This window comes from Poecilia formosa, unplaced genomic scaffold (assembly GCF_000485575.1).
Source record: "Poecilia formosa unplaced genomic scaffold, Poecilia_formosa-5.1.2 Scaffold204, whole genome shotgun sequence".
Classification (NCBI taxonomy): Eukaryota; Metazoa; Chordata; class Actinopteri; order Cyprinodontiformes; family Poeciliidae; genus Poecilia; species Poecilia formosa.
Window position 1 is genome coordinate 383,543 of NW_006800143.1, and position 17,279 is coordinate 400,821.

Sequence of the window (17,279 nt, forward strand, 5' to 3'; positions counted from 1 at the left end):
GCTGTGTTCATGATTGGAGATGCTTGTTAACCGAGAAATAAATATGAAGCCTGAAAACCTAAAATCTTAATGGACTGAATCCGTTGTGTTTTTAACTAATCTCTGCTGGGTTTGTGGGGTGCAGACGGTTACCACAGCAACAGGTTGATTAAACGACAGTAAAAAGGTAGGAGAGGTTGACAGGGGACCATACACAACAAAACGAAAATAAGAGGATTGAAAGTTTTTTTATAAAAAAAAAATAATAAAAATTATATATACACTTAATACCCTAACCTAGAGGCACACTTTAACAAATATATAACCCAATCAGAGATTAAAATTACTCAAAAACCAAAAACTACAACCCCAAAGAAAGACACTTAAAAATACTCCACAGAACTCATATTATAACTTACAAAAATAACTAAAAAATAACCCTAAACATTTTAACCTTAATCCCCAACATTATACATAAAAAATTCCGAAACAAACCAATACACTGAAAAAATCGTATTTAAGAACTTTAAGAATGACCGAATTCAACCTTAAAGCTGTCTCCACTGCAATTAACTTGTAATTAACCAGCAATTTCAAATGTTCAGAGTATTTTTTATGTTCCTAGAAATAAATATAACACTCAATAAAATAAAATGACACATATAATTTAATTTACAAGTAAGTCTTGACTTAAACACTAACTTAGTGCTGAATAACTTTCAGCACCAACTTTAAATAAATGTATTTGTAATTAATAGTAACAATAATAACAATAATAAAATTAGCAAACATTAACATTAGATATTCTCTGACTGAGTTATTTTTGCTTTTTTTGCTGAGTTTGAAAGCAATGTGCCGGGAGACGGTCGTTCTCTCTCGGCTTCACGAGCCTTAACTCGCCGCACCCGATGACCCGGTTAACTGATAGACCGGGCGAGACGAGCCGGCGGCTGCAGTGGGAGCGATAAGTACGAACACGTTCGAGCATGTTTGTAGTTGAGCTATATGTTAATAAACCGAGCGCATAATTCAGGTTTACACAACTAATTTATCGCCTAATAAGTTTGTAAAAATTATTTTATTTTCCAAAAAGCATAATATACCCACTTCATTAATAGCTCTGCTCGCTCTCCTCCGCCATTACTGCTGGTGTTCGAACACGTCTCCTCAGCCCGCTGAGGATGCGTGCGCATATTGCACCCTGCTAGTGAACTAAGCCCGCGAAAATCAGGGGACAAGCCGTCAACTATCTTTTCTTTTAAAACTAAATCGATTTTTTTTTAAATTTACTATGCTAAGTTACGAACAAATATGATTGAGGTTATATTAAACAGCTGAATTTAATTTACTTTATAAATTGTGCCCTTCCCCTACATCATTCCCCCGACCCACCCAACAGCCGTGTTGTAGCAACACCGAAGCTCTTTGTCAGAGCAACCTACCGTAATAAACATTTTAAATAACCATAAAAATAAATATCAAACATCTTCTAAATAAATTATAGTTATTAATAAAATCCTATTCACGTTGAAACTTTACCTTCTTTTTACTTACCATGTGTTTTTTCAAAGTAGAGGAGAAGTCCGATATGCAACGTTCACAGTCATGTTGAAAATGGAGGCTTATGAAGAGGGGCGTGGCTTCTTCCAAGTTTCGTCTTTAACCCAACNTTCATGCATGTTTGAGAAATCCTTGTATCTGCTGCAACAACCATTCAGCTGAGAAAAACTACTCAAAGCTGTTGTTTTGCAGCTTCAGGCCATTCTGGACCAGCTGGAGAAGAAAGCTTTCAAAACGAAACCTTATTTATCTGCCTCACAGTGCACCCCATCCACCAATCAGCTCCTTCAGGCTAGCCAGCAGCAAATAGCAAACACCTAGTGTACCAGTGCATCAGTTGAGCTCAATATATGAGCAACTTGTAAGTGCAATTCTGGAAGAAACGTTGTTAAAGGGTTAATAGAGGAACGATGTGATGACTTCCTGAAGACGGAGTTTCATAAAGAGCAGGAGTTTTTAAAGAGGCAGAGACCCAATTTCAAGCCATTAAATCATTGAGTCAAATTTCTCTTATGTCGTCTCTTGTGACACGGGGAAAAACCCGGATTGTGACAGAGGACGTAGCCTTCTAGCCAAGTGGTAGATTTCTCAAATTATGTTAGATAGACTAGGGTCTCCCTATTAAAAGTACCCAGGTAGGTCTGGCTTCAAATGACATAAAAAAAGTTGTGTACAAAATATATTTTATTTATTTACAATATTAAAAAATAGACTTTATTCTTCTATTTTAAAAACCCAATAAAGCACAGCAACCTAGGACAAGTTAGGAGGAATCAGATTTAATCGAAACAAAAACCATGACAACCCAAATGAGTAGAAACCCAAAATAACAAAATAATGTTAAGTAGCAACGACAACAAAAAAAGAAAACATAAATCCCAAATTACATATATCAATGTCCTAAAGAGCTGCCCTGAATTGTATTCCATACAAATAAACTGTTTTACATGCAGTATTTGAATGTAGGTCCTTTCATGTTTTCGTCTTGTTGTGTAATGCTTGCCAAAGTGAAACACCTCAAATAAAATATGCCATGAACTCGCTCCCTTACAGAGAGAGAACATTTACATTTGATGAGTTTTCATTTTTACAAAAATTGACATGAAAAAGACCAAATTATCACAGAGGACCTACATTCAAAGACTGACTAAAAATACTGTGATGTATATTTGAATATTTATTTCTACATATCTACATCATATATCTATATCGCATGTCATGTGACTACAGTGAACCCTCGCTATAACGCGGTTCACCTTTCAAGGTTGCGGATTTTTTTTTTTGTGCAGTTTTTTTCACAGTGCATTGTGTTCTGCGTCCTGATTGGCTAAAATATACGTAATACAGATTGGCCATTCAGGAGATGGAAATTGAAACGTTGAATGCCTGCTGAAAAAAAAAACTGTGGCCAGAGGCTGTGAATCTCGTAAAGCAGCTTGGAGGAGACGGCTTAAATGACATGACACCGGTTGACATTAATTTGAAACCGAACGTGTCGCCGGCGACACATTTCACAAGCCAACTTCGACTTACCGTAACTCTGCAACGGTTTGCGCTATCAGAAAAATTCAAACTGTCTTTGAAAGAAAATAAATTGCACTTTCAGACATGCATAGTGTTATTACGGTAATTGACTTCCCGCTGCTCCAGGATGCCCGCGAATGCTAGTCTTTGTCTCCCTCTGCTGCACGGACGAAGAGTGCAGAGTGAGGAGGAAAAGATGAGCGACAGAGCGGAGAGTCAGAGTGAAGCGCATGATAATATGACTAACAAACGTCCTTCAAGAGATAAAGAGACCGAGGAGATTCCTGGATGGTTTTGTGTTTGGAGAAGGAGATCCAGTTTTTTCTTCTGAAGAAAGGTAATGTTTGATCATTGAATAACTTTTTGAATTTTATTTCTGAATGAATGGGGCTTGTTACTTCATGGATAATAGCTTTTACTTGGTACACATAATTGGATGTATTTATAGTTTTATTTTCTATTTTATTTTGTTTTTGGAATAGTTTAGAGAGTATAAGTTATTATAATATTCATCAATATGTACTTTGTGTAAAAGTGCACTTTTGCTCACTATATATGACACTCCTAAGTACAGCACCACACTCTTCATGTATTCATGTGTAGCTTACTATGACTTTTTTTATTGCTTAGTGTGGATTTGAGACCAACTTTATTTTACTACTATAAATAAAAGCTGTCATTGCTGTGACAAACTTGTATATTTACTATTTTTAGAACATTTTCTGATGAAGAGCAGCTGGCTCCAAGGGGGCGAAGTAGAAGAGACAAAATTCCTTCTGGAGGGTCTGCTGGGGTCCATGCTGGGAGTATGAGGCACCGCAGCCGTTCCCCACATCATCCAAGGTGGAAGACCCATGAAGAGCCTGATGAGAAAGGCTTTCAACCCCTAAGGTTCTTCCCCAAAAGAATCCCTGGTGTCCAACCCCCTCTAAATGTAGAAAATCCACAACCAGGCGAAATTTTTGAGTACTTTTTTGACAATGAAGTCCTCACATTAGTTTGTGATTTTACAAACAAGGGGGCAGCCAGGAACCTGGAGAAAGGGAGGAAGTTCTCCTGGACTGAAATAAGTCCAGGGGAACTGAAGAAATTTATTGGCATGCTGCTCTACATGTCAATCAGCCGCCTGCCAAAAATCAGAGATTTTTGGCGGACTGGAAGTATTTTCAGTCTTCAAACACCAGCTACCATCATGTCCAGAGACTGGTTCTTGGCCATTTTGGCCAATGTTAGAATGAGTGACCCAGAGGAGGATCAGCAAAATGACAAACTAAAGGGCACAGAAACATATGACCCCCTCCACCGGGTCAGGCCACTGATGGAGATGATTGGGACAAGGTGCCGTGCCTTATGCCACCCAAGGCAGCACCTTGCAGTAGATGAGAGGATGGTTTCCACCAAAGCCAGGCTCAGCATCAAACAGTATATGAAAGCCAAGCCAACAAAGTGGGGCCTGAAATTTTTTGTATTGGCTGATAAAAATGGCTACACGGTGGATTTCCAGCTGTACACTGGAAAATCTAACGTGTCATCGGGAAAGGGGCTGTCGTTTGATGTTGTGACCACCTTGGTGAGAAAAGAGTACCTGGGCTCTGGGTACATTGTCTACACAGACAACTTTTACACCAGTCCTGTCCTGTTCAAACATCTGAGGACGCAGGGATTTGGCGCTTGCGGGACATACAGGCAGGGAAGAGTTGGTGTCCCCACCACCACTGAAAATGCCCTCACCAAAAAGTCCCCACGAGGCAGCATCCGGTGGATCAGGGATGGGGAGCTTCTTTTTGTAAAGTGGATGGACACCAGGGAGGTCTCGATGTGCTCCACCATCCACCCTGTTTACACTGGAGAGTCTGTTCAGCGCTGGCAGAAGTCACCTGATGGGAAAGTTCAGAAGGTCGCTGTCCCCAGGCCCACTGCTGTGACAGAATACAATAAATACATGGGAGGGGTGGACACATCGGACCAAATGATTGGGACACATTCTATCCACCGCAAAACAAAAAGATGGGTCACCACTGTGTTCTAACATTTGGTCGACATCGCTGTGACAAACTCCTTTGTTATTCACAAGGATCAGTGTTGTACAATGAGACGGAAGCAGAAGACCCAACAAAGTTTCCAGGAGGAGCTGGCAGCACACCTCCTAGGTGTTCCTCTTTATGACGAGCCACAAAAAGAAGCTGGGAAAAAACATCTACCAGTCCCATGCAGCAGCAACAAGCAGGCAAAGTCTGAGAGAGCAGGCATGGGGAGACGGCGCTGCAAGCTTTGTCAGAGAAGCACAGCCTGGAGTTGTGAGTTCTGTAATGTGGGCTTGTGCCTTCAGGTGGAGAGAAATTGCTTCTGGGAATACCACCAAGGCCCAGGAAAATAAGGAGAAATGCAGAGAGGGGAAAATCGCCTGTAAATAGTTTTAATTGTTAGTCTGTTTCTTATTTGTAAAAATAATTGAGAATGAAAAAAATATTGTAAATATGTTCTATAGTGTTGAAATTGTCAATTTGTGATGCAAAATCTATACTTCATGTTCAAATGCAGTGTTTTATTTGCATAAAATCTCCAAAATCTAATTTCGGTTTTTGTTTTTTTCTTGATATCAAACAGTGTTAATAGTGGTTTAGTATCAAGAATAATGTAAAATAATGCAGGTATTGAAAGTTCTAAATGATTCTGGAAAAATGTGCTGAAGCACTTGGCCACAGGACTTTTTCTTCCTACTTTTTACTTTAAACAAGTAAAAAAATGCCAGGCGGACTTTTGAGTGACAGGCCTAAAAGGGTTAATGCCGTGATTGATACACATGCACATCGGATGACCTGAAAACAGGTTTTGTTCTTTGGTTTCAATTTAGAGTATTTAATTATGCTGTGTAAAAGTTGTAAAAAATAAAGGTAACTACTTCGCGGATTTCACTTATCGCGGGTTATTTTCGGAACGCAACCCCCGCGAAAAACGAGGGATCACTGTATTAGTTTAGTCACATGACACAGATTGCCGTAAGTTTAAGCAATATTCTGCTAAGCCAATCACCTGCATCTGATTGGTCTCATTTACATACAGGTCTGGCCTCCAGGATGTGCAGCGCCACCGTAGCAGGGACAACTACTCCTCCCCCGCCCCGCAGAGCACCAGTTTCGTATAGGGTTGCCAGTAAGGTAAGTCAAGTCCCTCTAAATGAGTCGAACATGGTGAACAATAAGGACACCAGAACAGGGTTTTCCTAAAATATAAGTTTTCATGAAAATCAATAAACCACAATTCATATGTATAGTGCAAAGGACAAATAATTTCTTCCTATTTTGGTCACAACCAGAGGAAAATGAAGATATAGCTGCATCCATGAAGACAAACTATAAGCCGTCAGAAATCAAAAAGCAGCGGGGTTGAACGGGAGGCAGTGTGAGCTACACAAACCATGCGCTAAAATAAAACCTGATGTCTCCAGACGCCGCAGCCCAACTGTAAATAGCAAAAGTAGTTAGTCTGACGCAACGTGACTTGTTACGTGAGGACATAGGACTGTGGTTCGGGCGAGTTTGATGCCTATGACGTGTGGACGGACGTCATAGGCAGGGTCTTTATTTGCTCGTTCCTTTTCTCTGTCACTTTGCACTTGTTTGTTGCAGAGACCAGACCTGTTCTTGTTCTCGCTATTTTAGCAGCTCAAATCTACCGCAATTATGCCCAGTAGAAGCAATTTTCCACCTGTAGAAAGCGTCAAGAAAAAAATTGCTGAGCCGAAATCGGAGCTTGGAGGTCTGACAGGGAGGATCACAAGGTTTTTCAGCAGATTTGCTCGTAAACATTCTTCTAAGGTCACTTCAGTGATCATGGACCTGGAAAAACCAGAAACCTCTCCAAAAGAAGACAAGTCAACGCTGAGTCTCCAGGTTGGAGAAAGAAGAAAACAATCTGCAGAAGGTTCTGTTGTAGAGGAAAATACTGTTATTACACAGGAGCAAAAATATGAACGTGAGGAAGAAGGACATGTAGAAGAGGCTCAACCCACCAAGGAAATTACGGCCATGACAGCTTTGATTCCTCCAGAGGTTCTGTTAACTGGAGATCTGCAAGAGCAAGAATTAGAACCAGAGCCAAAGGTTGATGAAGTTTCACCTGTTGAGCCCTTCATTCCTCCTGAAGATGCATCAGACATCGCAGATCTGGAAAACTGTGCACCAGAGATCCAGTTAACGGAAGATTCTCAGGTGCAGGAATTGGAACCAGAGCCAAAGTCTAATCAAAACACATCCGTCTTCCAGATGGGGATTCATCTACGAAAGAAGGTCAGTCAGACAGTCAGATGTCCTCACTGCTGGAAGACGATGAATTCAAGGAGGAACTGACAGATTCTGACGTTTGTCCTGACTCTGACTGAGCCAGAACCGGAAGAATCAGAACCAGAGTACTTCAGTGAACCAGAGGAAAACCAGAGCGAGACTGAGGAGATAATGATCAGAAAAAAGCCTCGTCAGCGATCTGATCCAGAGGGATATCGAGAAATCGGGACAGAGCTGTTACCCTCCAGAAAAATTTAATGCCATCGTTGATTGTTTGTTTGAGAAACTCTGGATTGAAACTGAACCCAGAGTCCTCAGAATGAGCCCAGAAAAGATCGCACAACAGGGCAAGGCTCTTCCTGGAGTCAGAGAAGCCAATATTTGAGAAAAATGTCCTCTCAACTATCAGAAACTGTCTTCAGACTCAGCGGAATATGCCGAGTTTGATTACCCTGTTCACCCTGTTTAGAAAACATTTCTTGAGCTTCAATACCCTAACCTGCAAGTGGACAGTTTCCCAGAGGCCAGGTGGAGACATGTAACCCACAGGAAATCACAGGAAAATCAAATTGGCCATCTATTACAAGGATCAGGAGAACAGTTTAAATAGTAACAAACCTTTCATGCCGGAGTTGGACTAGTCCCATCCTTTGTGCTCCCTGCCCCCTGAAGTGCAGGAATTAATCAATAACGATTTGGAATATTTGGACAATGAATTTAAAATAATTAAAAGTAGACCTAATCAAAATTTAGAAGAAACTAAAGCACTGAAGGTACTCCTGACAAAACAAAACATTATAATAAAATTGGCCGATAAGGGCAGCTCAATTGTCATAATGGATAGGGAACAGTATGTATGGGAGGGACACAAACAATTATACATCAGTACATACTAAAGAAAATTAGACCAACCAATTTACAAAGAAACAATCCCAATGATCACTAAAATCCTGGACAGCCTGCAGAAAAAGAAATTCATAAATCCAAAACAAAAAACTAACAAATCTAAAAGACCAGACAAAGAACTCCTCCAATTACTAGAGATAAATTTAAAATGGAATGATTTTATATTTGATGGCCAATTTTTTTCTCCAAATTAAGGGTACCGCTATGGGCAAAAAATTTGCCCCCACATACGCAAACATATTCATGGCTGAGTGGGAGGCCAGGGTCCTAAGTACGTGCAGGAAGGCGCTGCTGGACTACTACATATACTTATATGACATCTGGTGGATTTGGACTCACTCGGAAGCAGAATTTCAGGAATTCCTCCAGCACTTAAATACACATAACCCATCTATTGCAGTAAAGTCCACTACCAGCGTTAAAGCGGTCAATTTCTTTCCTACGACTGTTTACAAAGGCCCAAATTTTAAAACCACGCACAGATTGGACATCAAAGTATTTTTTAAAGCCACAGACACACATGCCCTATTATTTAAAACCAGCTATCATCCAAGCACACTTATGCTGGCCTGATAAAATCACAACTCCTTAGATTCCACAGAATTTGCACACAGAAAACAGACTTTCAAGAGGCAACTAGAACTGTTTTCTGCTCATCTCTTGGTAAGAGATGATATTCCAGACTTTTCTTGAGGGCATGAAGAAAGAACTTCCTTGAGCCCAGACCCCCGATTCATCTCCTATGATCCCCCTGACAACCACCTTCTCCTCCTCGGCAAGACAGTTTGTACACACAAACACAATTTCACTAAATTCCAATCTGAAACTTCTTTGCTCCCAAACCACAGAATAATTACGGCCTACAAAAGAAACAAGAATCTGAGGGATTTCCTCGTCTGTGCCAAGGTAAGACCCGTGAACAAATCACGGGCCAAAGGTCAGGGTGGATTCTTTAAGCAGCTGCACCGGGTACAAAACAAATTTGACAACCCTAACCAGCAGACAAAAGATGACCGCTATCCACCGGCGATCCAGCGGATCACATTTAATTTGGCCTCTACTATTAAACCTGCCCGCCCCAGCAATAAAACGCTCGATTTGATCCAAGGTAATGCTAAGAACTGGGGCTACACCACAAACACCATCCTACGGCAGCATTATGCTGAGGTGCGGGCGGTGGAGAAGCAGATACTGCTGAGCTTCGGTGGCAACCTACACGCTCCACTGGAGGTTGCTGTCAGGTGGGCTAAACGCAACCTGGGCAGGAGGTTTGACCTAGGAACCGCAGATGACGTCCAGACCTACCTGGTTACGAAGGAGAAAGGAAGAGCTTCTCCATAATCATCCTCTTCCTCCTGCTCCTCCTCCTCATCTTGTTAATCATCCAGAGCAACAGGACCAGGCTGTGGAAACAGAGAATGAACTGGAGGACTTCCCACGGCAACACCCAGCCTCACCTCTTTCTCCGACTGCGCCCTCTCTATCTCCCTACCCGGTCATGACTACTACAGCCACCATGACAGAGCCGATTCATGGTGACTGGTCACCGACATCAGAAAGAGGGGAAGATAAGACGACCTCCACTCCTCCTTCTCCTCCAGCACAACCGGAGGATGTCGCCCCTCTTCCCCAACGTCAGCGGAGATCCTCGATCTCCGCTGACATGACCCCTCCATCATCAAGTAGGGCAGAGGACCTCTCCTCCTCCCTCGCCTACTCCTCCTCTTCTCCAACCTAAGGGGCAGCAGTTCCTGCCACCGATGAGGACATCAGCAGCATCTCTGACCTCATCCAGGAGGAAATCAACAGACGTCGGGCCACAGCTGCAACATCTCCTCCTCACGCCCAGATCTCCAACAGGCGGCGCAGACTGGAAATCAGCACACAAAGACGTCTCACCTTCAACACTTGAACGAGGACATCTGCTCCAACCTCCAATTACTTAAAACAGAAAAACCCTTTAACTACCCAGCTCCTCCCGCTGCACCGAACCAAAGCGCGCCCATAACTAATAACAATCATTTAAAAACACCGCCGAACCCTCAAAAGAACACAAAAATAAAAACTTTAATAAAAAAACAACCCTTTGCGCTCCCAAACGTTAGTCTCCCCAGTATTTTTTAGCTTCAACAAATCACCAAAATCACCTCCCAATTGGACACAGAACTCGACCTCGGAGCTTGATCACTCCTGAGGGGCCACTGCTTGGCGAGGACGTCTGGTGATTAACACGGCCGAAACGTCCACTTGAGCCAGCAGACACCACTGATGACTGAGTTCTGAAATTCTACTCAGACTTAGAGCCGAAGCAGCCCCGCAGCTTCGGCTCTAACAACGCTAATAAACCAGGACGAATAAAAGAGAGTAGCCTAAAATAAACAAACTTGAAATAACCTCCCATTAATTAGAAACAGCGCGACCCGGTAAAATCCCACCACATCAGACTATTTCTAAACACAAAACAAACTTCATCCCCATAAAACCAAAAAACTGACCAATAAATAATAAAAATCAACTGATCAGCCTAAACAAAAAAAAACTAATTTTTACTCCATCCATCTTTAGACCACAAAAACTTCCAAAAACAACCTAAAAAGCAGAAACAAACTAACTCTCAAAAACTAAAATAACATTAACCAAAACAGCAAAACAAAATAAAAATGCCAGAAAAACAAAAAACCCTCACTGATTGGATTGAAATAGCCTTCAAAATCTTCCTATGGGAACACCAAAAAAACCAAACAAATCAGACACAATCAGAAGAAGAAATAGAACTAGTACTAAAAGAACTCCAAAAAACACCAAAAAAAACAACTGCAATGGATCCTTAATGGAGCAACTAGAAAAGCACAAAAGGAAATAATAGGAATCAAACAAATCAACTTAGCCACAGCAAGAAAACTAATTACAGAAACACGCAACAAACAAAATCGAACAACCAACAAAACACCAGAAACAAAACCAGATCAAATCCAACAAAAAGAAAAACAAATACAAGAAACCCACACACCACACAAAAACACACCCAACACACAGAAAAGATTAGGGATAACATCTCTAACTCAAGGGGACCCCGAGCCCCGCTTGCACCCACAAAACAAACAGAACACAAAATATTATCCACAACTCACAAGAACCAACACCTTCTAAACTACCAACCCTCGCAGACATCCTTAAACACCACTCAAACCCACAAAAAAATTCCCTAAACCTTTGATAACTACTCACAACCACCAGGGTAACAAAATGGAGAATAGGCATCTAAACGCAAACAAACCCATAATAATCATGGGTGACTCTAACCTCAAAAGATTACCCAAACCCACCAACCCAAACATCCAAATTGATTGCTACCCAGGAGCACAATTCAAACATGCAAACCACATCCTGAGAAAAACCAAAACATGCAGTGAAACCAGAAAAATCCTACTCTCCTTTGGAGTTAATAACAAAGACCAAAGAGAAAAGAAAACAATTCACAATCTATTCACCACACTCCTAAACACAGGACAAGATACCTTTCCATACGCAGACATCTACACCCCGATTCTCAACTTCTCAGAAGGACTCTCCTTCATACAAAAACAAAACCTAAAAATGATAAATGAGGTTATCACAGAAGTGTCCCAAAAACTACACAACCATACCATCCCACCAATCCCACAAACACACTTCCACACAACAGAGGATAGAATACACTGGACACCCACCACAGCACAACACATCTGGGAACACTGGCACCAGTCTTTAAACTGTTAGGCCCGTATGAACTTAACGGAAAGCCTAGCCTTGAAACCCCAAACAGACTCTAAAGAAACTAAAACTAACTTATTGGAAAATAATGAACTTAACACTAAAAACAGAATCCTCAACCTCTCCACCACACTCCACTTAAAAGAAAACCACATCCAACTACTAAACAAAGGCCTCACATTCGTACCAACTACAACTAGAATACCAAACATAAGAGAACAACTAAACACCCAAATTCAACAATACCATCGCAAGCTTAAATTAGCATACTTCTTTCGAAATGAAACCAAAAGCGATCCAACCCTCTTCCTATCTCCTTCCCAATGGGAACCACCAATAGAAAAAAATCCACCCCCTCATTCTAGAACTCATTGAACAGGACAAAAAAAATTACCAAAAAAAATACCCGTAGAAACAGAAAAACCCAACCTCACACAGGAAGAAGTTAATGCCCTAGAACTCCAAAATCTCAACTCCATCATCATTAAACCAGCAGACAAAGGCTCCACCATAGTTATCATGGACAAAACAGACTACATCTGGGAAGCCATGAGACAGCTAGAGGATAGGGAATACTATAAATCATTACAAACACCCATCTACCCAGAAACACAAATCATAATACACCACATTCTCAAAGAACTAAAAGAACAAAAATACATCAACCACAAACAACTCCTGTTTCTAGTGGGACTAACCCACCTAGACCCAGATATTTCTACCTGCTCCCAAAAATCCATAAAGAACCTTCCGAATAGCCTAAACCATTCCGGATCCCAAAAGGGAGACCCATTGTTTCCGACTGTAGCAGCAAATCTTACGGGTCAGCTTACTTACTAAACCACTACCTGAACCCCCTCTCCCAAAACCACCCCAGTTACATAAAAGACACCAGTGACTTTCTACAGAAAATATCCACACACACAATCACAGAACAAACCATCCTGTTCACCATGGATGTCGAAAACCTTTACACCAACATTGAAACAGAAAAGGGACTAGAAGCAATAAAAGAATGCCTTCAAGAAAATCCGGACCCCTCTAGACAAGATGATATAATCCTAGAACTCTTGAAAATAAACTTAGAAAGAAACAACTTCCTATTTGATGAAAAATGGTTTTTACAAATCAAGGGCACAGCAATGGGGAAACGCTTTTCCCCAGCATACGCGAACATCTACATGGCTAAATGGGAAAGAGAAGCTTTCCTTAAAGGTCCCAAACTCCCAGAAGCCTTCTACAGATACCTGGATGATATCTGGGGCCTGTGGAACCATAGCCGAGAGGAACTAGACCATTTTATCCAAATCCTAAACAACCACCACCCCTCCATCAAAATAAAACCCACCATCAGTCAACAACAGGTTATTGTCCGAGACACAATAACATTCAAAGGAGATAACTTACACAAAACAGGCAAATTAGACAGCAAACTTTATTTTAAACCCACCGACTCATACCAACTTCTACACAGATAGCTTCCACCCAGAACACACATTCCAAGGGATCCTAAAATCACAACTAATCAGATACAATAGAATCTACTCCAACAAAAAAGATAGAGAAGAAGCCACCCAAACCCTCTTCCGAGCCCTCAGAAAAAGAAAGTTTACTAAAAAATAAAGAGAAGTTTTCCACCCAAAGAAAACTAACCAGAACAAAAACACAGAAACAAAACCACACATAATCCCAATTACAGGCCCATACTCACACTTCACACTAAAAAACCACAAAGCAATAAAAGACCACTTTAAACAACTCCAACAATAACTACCACTCAGTAAAAACTGCAAAATTATCTCAGCATGCCAAAAGAACCCAAATCTCAAAGACCTCTTGGTCCGCTCAAAATTCAACCGCAAAAACAAACCCAACGAAAAGACAAATAAAAAACCATACATCAGGAGCACCAGCAACAACAAACGCTGGTTTCTCCCACAAAAAATCTCCCCCGAACATGAGAACATAATCTATATTATCTGGTGCCACAAAGGCAAAAAAACAATACGTTGGAGAAACAGTGAACAAATTCAAAATGCGACTCTCGAACCACAAATCCAACATTAGATGCAAAAGAAAAACAGAAACCACTCTGGTCAAACACTTCCTCCAACATGGACTGGAAGCAGTAAGAGGAAGACCACTCACACACAACCCCAACTGGTCCAGACAAGAAAGATGGCTCCAAGAACAACAATGGATTAGAAAATTAGACACCAAAGCACCAAAAGGACTCAATGACAGGGGACCATACACAACAAAATGAAAAGAGGATTGAAAGTTTTTTTTATTAAAAAAAATAAATAAATATATACACTTAATACCCTAACCTAGAGGCACACTTTAACAAATATATAACCCAATCGGAGGTTAAAATTACTCAAAAACCAAAAACTACAACCCCAAAGAAAGATACTTAAAAATATTCCACAGAACTCATCTTCTAACTTACAAAAATAACTAAAAAATAACCCTAAACATTTTAACCTTAATCCCCAACATTATACATAAAAAATTCCGAAACAAACCAATACACTGAAAAAATCGTATTCTACCCCCAAAATTAAAACCTTGAAAAATACAATTTAACAACCGGGAATAAAAAGAACACCAAAATGCAAATCCTCTCTCCTCCCTTCTCTCTCTTATCTCCCTATCCCTCTTCCAGGTTGATGTGTCTGAAACTCTTCTCCCAAAAGTGCAAGGTGGAGCAGGGAGGAGTACTGGCAGCAGCTGTAGGGCTACATCATCTTCTCTATCAAACATAAGCTAGTGTTAAAATGTTGCAGTAACTAAACAACATGAAAAATGTTTTATATAACATTTCTTCTGAGCTTCAGTACCTGGAGGGAGCAGACTCATGTTCTTGGCCATACAGAAGGTCTTCGTTGAGAACAAGGAGTTTGGGTTTCGCTTAATTCTCCAGAAGATCCTGGATGTAAAATTACAAAATCTATCAGAAAAGACAAAGACACAAGTCAAACTTTAAGAATGACTGAATTCAACCTTAAAGCTGTCTCCACTGCAATTAACTTGTAATTAACCAGCAATTTCAAATGTTCAGAGTAATTTTTATGTTCTTAGAAATAAATATAGCACTCAATAAGATAAAATGACACATATAATTTAATTTACAAGTAAAACTTGACTTAAACACTAACTTAGTGCTGAATAACTTTCAGCACCAACTTTAAATAAATATATTTGTAATTAATAGTAACAATAATAATAATAAAACTAGAAAATTCCGCAGAAATTTTAAGGGGCATGCCAAAGTGTGCCCGTCGGTTTTTAATCAAGCGTTCCAATGCAAAAAATTAGCATTAATGCTAAAGAAAGCTTCAATGTAGTCAATAACCTGTGGTGAGTCAGAAACATGTTGACTAAACTGCACCTGTACCATTCAGTNAGGAGAAGTCCGATATGCAACGTTCACAGTCATGTTGAAAATGGAGGCTTATGAAGAGGGGCGTGGCTTCTTCCAAGTTTCGTCTTTAACCCAACCGATGGGTAAATCCGTAGGCGACCGCACAGTCCTATTTACATACAGTATTTGAATGCAGGCCCTTTCATTTTTTTCATCTGTACGGTAAGCTTTATATCAACTGGTGATGAACTCTCTTTCATGCAGAGAAAGTTTATATTTGATGGGTTTTGTCTTTACAAATATTGACATGAAAAATAAAACAAAGTGACCAAATTATTACAGAGGACTTGTCTCTAAAAGCAATACTGTAATGTAGATATAAGTAACTGGGTCTATATTAATAGTTGTATATTTCCACAAAATGTGTTCTTTTTTGTCCACTTGTACTTGACTGTACTTGTGTTCCTCTGTGTCTACTATAAGGGGGTTTCGTCCTCCAGCTCCACCTTACTTTCTTCTTCTTTTGTACAAGGTCCTCCAATATTAAGTTATTAATTTCCTCTTCCCTTTTGTTATTCTTTCCACTGGGAAGAGGCAAGTTTTATAATCCATTGTAATCCTTTCATTTATATTGTTCAAATGTTTATTTTTCCTTCGGTATTAATGATAGGTGTTTGAATATTTTCAATTGAGTTGCTATTACGCCTTTATAACATTTGATGCATGCTAACATTATTATTTTGTATAGATCGGGTTGGAGAACTGGAGCACATGCTAGGTGCTAATGCTAACATCTCCCGATTGAATAAACGGGGAGTCTCCAAACCCAGACTTGGTGTCTTGTGGTTTGTCCAATCAACACATAACACAACGCAGAACTCCACTGGTTACATATAGATATCTATTTCTACACCATCTATCATATATCTAAATCTGCAATACAGCATCAGTTAGGAGAAATGTTTGTATGCCTAAACACTTCTCATGCAACAGAAGCCAGCAGCTTTTGCTCTTATTGTTCAGGTGCATCAAGCCAACAGTTGTGTTTCAGGGGAAACTGAAATATGAAAATAGTGTCTTGCATAAAAGCGTATTTTATATGATATAATAACTAATTGTGAAGTGGAAGGAAAATCTGAAACATGTTTGGTTTATTTATTTTTTTGTTGTTTTTCTTAAATAAAAATCTGAAACATGTCGTGGGGATTTGTACTCAGTCTCCCTGAGAAGCTACTTCGTTGAAGCACCTTTTGCAAAATTAAAGTTGCAAGTATTTTGGTTTATCTTGTTGCCAGATTTGCACTTTGAAGTCTGACATTTTTGCTTATATTCTTAAGTGAAGCACCTCAAGCTCAATCAGACTGGATGTAAACATTTTGTCTGTCAATCAATAGAAGCACCCAATGTATATTTAAGAAATCGTTGTCTTGCTGGAGAGTGATACCTATTTTTTTGTTTCTTTTGCAATCTCTAAACAATGCTCTTCCTGGTCTTTCCTGTATTTAGCTATATCTTCCTCCCCATCAACTCACCAGCTTCCCTGTCCCTGATGTGAAGGGGATGCAGTGCTGCTAGCGAATTGCAAATAGAACCTTTTTTTTTTTTTTTTTTTTTTCTTTAGCCAAGCTTCAAATTCATTGGAGCTTCTCTACTATCTCCCCGCAAAGGAAGCAATCTCTCGGGTGCGAAAGCCAAGGTCTGGAATCATTTGAAATTTCACCAGCTTTGTGGTTTTCATTCAAGCAATCAAGAAGACAAAAAAAACATTCCCCCTCTCCCCAAAAGTGCCTCCGTAGCATCTAAAATAGGCAAATGAAGCAGAGCAAAGTGCTGCTGCCTCTCTCCTTTATCAGCCTCAGCAGCAGAGCCTGCCTGTTCCCTGTAGTTTGCTTCAATCGCTCTCTCCT